The sequence below is a fragment of the Vicugna pacos genome, unplaced genomic scaffold, assembly GCF_048564905.1.
Source record: "Vicugna pacos unplaced genomic scaffold, VicPac4 scaffold_422, whole genome shotgun sequence".
NCBI classification, from domain to species: domain Eukaryota; kingdom Metazoa; phylum Chordata; class Mammalia; order Artiodactyla; family Camelidae; genus Vicugna; species Vicugna pacos.
Window position 1 is genome coordinate 1 of NW_027329100.1, and position 5,523 is coordinate 5,523.

The 5,523-nt window shown below is 45.9% G+C and overlaps 1 long non-coding RNA gene across 1 annotated transcript; it reads left to right on the top strand.

The window, feature by feature from the left end:
* The first annotated feature begins 2,595 nt into the window (after positions 1–2,595).
* On the top strand, positions 2,596–4,465 carry LOC140695572 (uncharacterized). The gene is made up of 3 exons (XR_012071224.1): positions 2,596–2,693; positions 2,784–2,856; positions 4,233–4,465. It is a non-coding gene; the product is annotated as an uncharacterized lncRNA (long non-coding RNA).
* The last annotated feature ends 1,058 nt before the right edge of the window (positions 4,466–5,523 follow it).

Genomic DNA, 5,523 nt, shown 5'->3' on the forward strand with positions numbered 1-5,523 from the left:
TTCATCCTGTTGGAAGACATACAAGTCTACATCACGGACTAGGAATCCATTTGATTCCAAATCGGCATTTGGGTTAGGTCACGATATGCTCTTATGAATCCATATTTACGAATATGAATGCACGCCTCTGATTTCCGAAGACAAGTGTGCTGAGTACATGCAAGCCGCGATACTGGGTCGATGCGTGCTGAATGATCCTTGACATCACCTTGAGTATTTTCTTTGGAATAATCATGATTCCCTTGGTAGATGTCAGCCAACCGTACCCTTTTGGTGCTTGTTTGTTGGTTTGATTCTTGGTTGGTCTGCTTCTTGCTTGTTTTGCAAACACGTCAGGCCATGCAGCTCTCCTTTCGCTTCAAACAGAGAGTCCAATAAGCTGATTCACTTAAGAGAGTGCTTCCAATCACCTATGATTTCCTGCTTCCCTCTCCCATCTTTAGGGTTTTGATGTCCTCCTTGCCTTCTTCTTGTTTCTTCTTTGCCACTCATGCTCTTCTTGCATTTCCAATAATGGTTTTCTTCTTTCCATTTCATCTTGCTGCTTTTCTATTCAGGGGAGTATTCTCAACCTTCCTTTTAGAAGAAGTTTTGAACTGCTGAATTCTTTTAAGATTTGCCGGTCTGTGGAATTCTCTAGCTCTGCCGTTATTAGAAATGGTGGTCATGGGGCATAGGCTACCCTAGGTGGCAGCATTTGGCCATTCAGGATATGGTCTGTGTCCTGGCACTCCTCCCTGTCCTGCAATATTGCTGCCGAGATATCAGCTGAAACCCCTCTGGAGGTTCCCTTGTGACTATGTTGTTTCCTCCAGGTGCATTTTAAATCACTGGGATATTCGTGAACTTTGTTGATTTGAATCATACAGCTGCTAGTAGGTCTATTGGAATTCCACCTCCTTTGGATGCTGTGTAATTCCTGAATTTGCATAGATGATTCTTTCTTGGCTTTCAGCATGTTTCAGTCTGACTTTTCTACAGATACATTTTCAGACATTTTTTGTTTCTTTATCTCTTGCTTTTCCATCTGGGACTCTTATGAACTCTAGTCTTTCATGCCCTGTCTTAACCCAGGATTCAACAGCAATGTTTCATTGGTTTGCACTTGCTTTCCTATGTCTGCTTCTGACCGAGGGATTTCTGTTCCCCTGTCTTCACAGTCATTCACGCGTCACTCTGCATTATCTAGTCTGCTAAGGGCTGAATTTTGGCCCTGATATGATCACATCCATTGAGTTTTCTGATATTTTTTGGCTCGTCTTTAGACTTTCTCTTCCCCTTTTCTGATATTCTGCCTTTTGTGATTCTGTGACAATGTTGTTCTTCAGGGATTTCCAGTCCTCCAATTTCAACACTTGGTCTGGATAGCGTTTTGCAGTCTAGTTGTTTGAAAGCTTATCTTCTGGGCCTTCAATATCTTTGGAACTGAAAATGGTACTTCCTGTTTTTTTACTGTACTTCTTCATCTCTACTGGTCAGGTAATATCAGGTATCTAATGTAGACTTCTAGGGCTTTGTTAAGTGAAAATTTTAGACTCTTGTCTCTACGCAATTCCATGGGATTTCTGTGAGGACAACTTCTCCTAGACATTGATGCCATATTCTGTTCCTGTGTGTGTTGTCTGGTATATCTCCAATTGCTGGTGTTGCATTTGTTGTGATGAACATCCCATACTATTTCGATTAGCATAACTTCATTTCGATTACGCATATCTCACAATTCTGAAAGTGCGCAGGACACTTCCTCTTGTGGAAATGAGGCTTCTAAAGGTTCTCAGCTCTGCATTCTGCTCTATGTCATTTTGGAGTGTTTAAAAAAAAGCAAACTGAGAGTGCGCTTGTGCTTTGTAGTGCCACGGGAATGTCCCAATGAAAGCAGTTCTTCCCAGAGCTTCTCTGTCTACTGAAACACCAGTGGAAGCTCATCCATGGATGTCACACATCAGGGCCTGCTGGAATGATCCCGCAGACCTACCTTGGTGTCCTCGGTGCCGTACCGTGCCGGTGCCATCCAAAATGTAGCATCCGCTTTTGGGAGATAGTGCTGAAGGAAATGCTTCCTCTTCTCACAATGTGGACTTGGACCACTCTTCCTTGTCCCCTCATCCTTGTGGCACGGGTGCACGAAGGCAACCACAGAGCTGTTGCGCATCCTGTGCCTCAAACCAAACCATAATCCCAGCCCAGGTTATGAATGTAGCAGATCCTAAGGCTTTTCATTCTGATTTCAAACCCAAGGCCCCTGGATCCCTCAGACCAGATGCACGATAGCTCTGATTCAGCCCCACACGTGCTCTATTGGCAAAATGCCCAATTGGTCCCTGGTCCTGCAGATGCACTGGGTGTGGCCATGGGACATATCGGTAATCTCAACCGCGCGACCAGTGTGGTTGCTTTATCATTGGTACACAGTTCGGTTTGCTCTCTTGATTCGACCCACCACATCCCACAACGCACTCCAGATCCCTGAGACTCAGCGTGTGCCATCATCCGTAGCCCTATCCCTCACTGACCGTTGCCTCTGCTACCTCAAATTTGGCAGCTCGGATCTTGGTCTCAGAATCAACTGTGGGGATATTTTGCGCTGGTTTCTTTGTGTTCTGTCAGCCAAGCATCTGCTGTGCACTCTTGTAAATCTCAGCACATCACCTTCAATCCCATGCCTCCTGTCCGCTTGAGAGTGTGCGTCCAAGGTAAACAGAGTTTCACCCTTGTTGCTCCATCACCAGGGGTCAGACCCTGCACTGGTTTCCATTCCCTGCTTTGCTTTCTCCTGCTTCCAGGTGTCCTGAGGCCTCATCCTGTCTTTGGAAGTAACAGGCCTCTCTTTGGCAAGTGTCCTGTGCCAAGGGCTGGGTGAGTGGATGTTTCCATTGCTCTGTACATGGGAGCGAGTGAGTGCAGGTTGCACTTCTTCTCTGCCAACTGGGCATCGATGAATCAACACTATCCAGATACATTTCACAGAAATGTGATCTTTGCTTAGCTCTTTGTTTCTATACAGCCTTGGTGGGAGGGATTGTCCGAAGACACCTGTTTTGACAGTGTGTTGATATCTCATTTGCAGTCTTTAAGAAGTTTAACAGAATTCATTTACATGTTTTGGGAGTATACGAAAATGAAGTTATTTTTTGAAACACACTGTATCGACCTAGAAGCCAGACTTGTCAATTTTGGTAACATTTTGTCAGCTCTACGGAAAACCTAGACAGAAAGAATGCAAACTTCCAGTGCAAACTGTTAAAGGGGTCATGTCAGCTCTTTACGGTTGAAGCCTCCGAAACCAACAGGAACCATGAAATAACTATTGGAAACATGAAATAACCCCCAACCTTGGATACACTTGTGCATGTGGTGCCCTTTACTCCCAGTGACACCTACTGGCCAATGTTGGCATTTCAAGGGGTAACATCCCTCTCTAGGAAAATACAAGAGGAAACAAACCAAATATATACATTTAGGTTTGAATCCAAAAGCACCTAGAGGCATTATAGCTAGGACAACCCTGCTGCAGTTATGCTAGTCTATTGAGAACCAGGTGTTCTTCTATCAGTGATGAGAACGCTTAATCATCCGATCATGTTGGGTAAAGCCATTTAACGCAACCAAGTCTGCACCCCCATGATAGAGTGCCCCCGGGGGCTTGACTCAATTGAAAGACGATCCACAGAAGCTGTGTCTTTAATGTCATTGGCGACTTTGACAGTACAGTTCACTTTCTGACATGTACTATTTACCTATACTGTCTTGAAAAACTGAGGCCTAATACAGATTCAAGTTCAGTCAAAGATTCCCCTCACTTACCACACTCCCTTCACCCCAGGGAAGACATAAACACAACATTTGCTGAATCTAGCGGAAGGCCATCGTTTCTAGGTGTGAGCTAAGTATTCAATTCCTATCGATTTCAGCCGAGACTATTTGACCTTTAAGGAGTTCACTGTTGTTCACAGAGTGTGAAGCTGGAGGAACTCTGATTCTAGGAGGGGCTTGCTCTTCTCGTAATGGCTTCATTGCAGCTCAGGTACTGATCCTTCAAAATGGATGCCTGAGTGGAGGGGAGGGAAGGGCAAGTGCTTGCTAGCTAGGCCCAAACCTGGGAAAAGGCTTACCTGGGCTTGGTGAATTCTGGTCTGAATGGCTTGGGAATGCCCCTTGGGACGTGTGGATTCTCACGACCTCTTCCAAGAACAGGAGCGTTTTGATCATCTCTGCCATCTCTTCTCTTGCAGACGTCAGGGACCTTGGACCCGTTCTTGGAGAAGAGAATTGAGGAACTTCCTCAAGTCCACGTTGGCACTCCGTATGTTTCTGCCGGTATCAGCGAGGATCAATATGTCTCATGAATGTCTTTTGAGCCTGGTATCCTCTACAGCTGTCTCCACGCCAGTATTCTCCATTGTAGCAGAACATCTCTCATCCATGTGTTCGCATCTCTCCTCAATCCGTGCATCCAGCTTTTCGCCCAGCTTCTCTTCGTGTCTCCCCTAAAGTCGACTTCACCAGGACTGGGCAAGTCTGAAAGTACCTCGGAGCCTCACCAGTAAGCTGATGACAGGCAGATCTTCCACTGTCTGCTCTGAAAGGTTCTGGAAACTGACCTGTGAACTCAGGTCTTTGGGCAGCAGCAGTATCTCGAACTTACACAGCTTCCCGGACCAAACACCTAAGCCAAGCTCCACAGAGGGCGGCAGCCCCTCCATCACACTGATCCACCCACAGAACTCTGCCCGGTTACCTAGGATCCAACAGCCACAACAAGCCTCGCGGTACACACCAACATTCCACCTGGAATCCAACCGGTAACTGCCATCCCCAATGGCTGCTGCATCTTGTCAGTGTTGGGGGAGGGGCTGCATCCGACGAGAGGTGCCTAAGGTAAATGTGATTCTACCCACTAGCGTCCCATGGGCCTTTCTTCTTCCCTCTTTCCTTTTGCTCAGATCTGTATGCACAGTACCAATGGAGGGAAGTGGGTCCCTTTTTAGTTGATGGTTTCACACGTCTTTAAACTTTCTAACAGTTCACAGTACACAGAGACCCTCTAAAGGAGACTTATGTTCCTATGATATCCGTACACCCGGAATACATATGCGTCGCCTGATTTCTGCTGAAACACCCGCACTCTCAGGACATGGATCCATTTGTTTCATGGGGGCTGAAATTCCAAGAAATGAAACCAACCCCAATGTGCACTTTACTGTCTGTCTCTTCTGCTCTTAGTACACTTTGGCAGATCTACGTGCCTTTGTTCTAGGCTTCTTACATTTCTTCTCTACGTAGCGTAGAATATGGCATTCCTTCATCCTGTTGGAAGACATACAAGTCTACATCACGGACTAGGAATCCATTTGATTCCAAATCGGCATTTGGGTTAGGTCACGATATGCTCTTATGAATCCATATTTACGAATATGAATGCACGCCTCTGATTTCCGAAGACAAGTGTGCTGAGTACATGCAAGCCGCGATACTGGGTCGATGCGTGCTGAATGATCCTTGACATCACCTTGAGTATTTTCT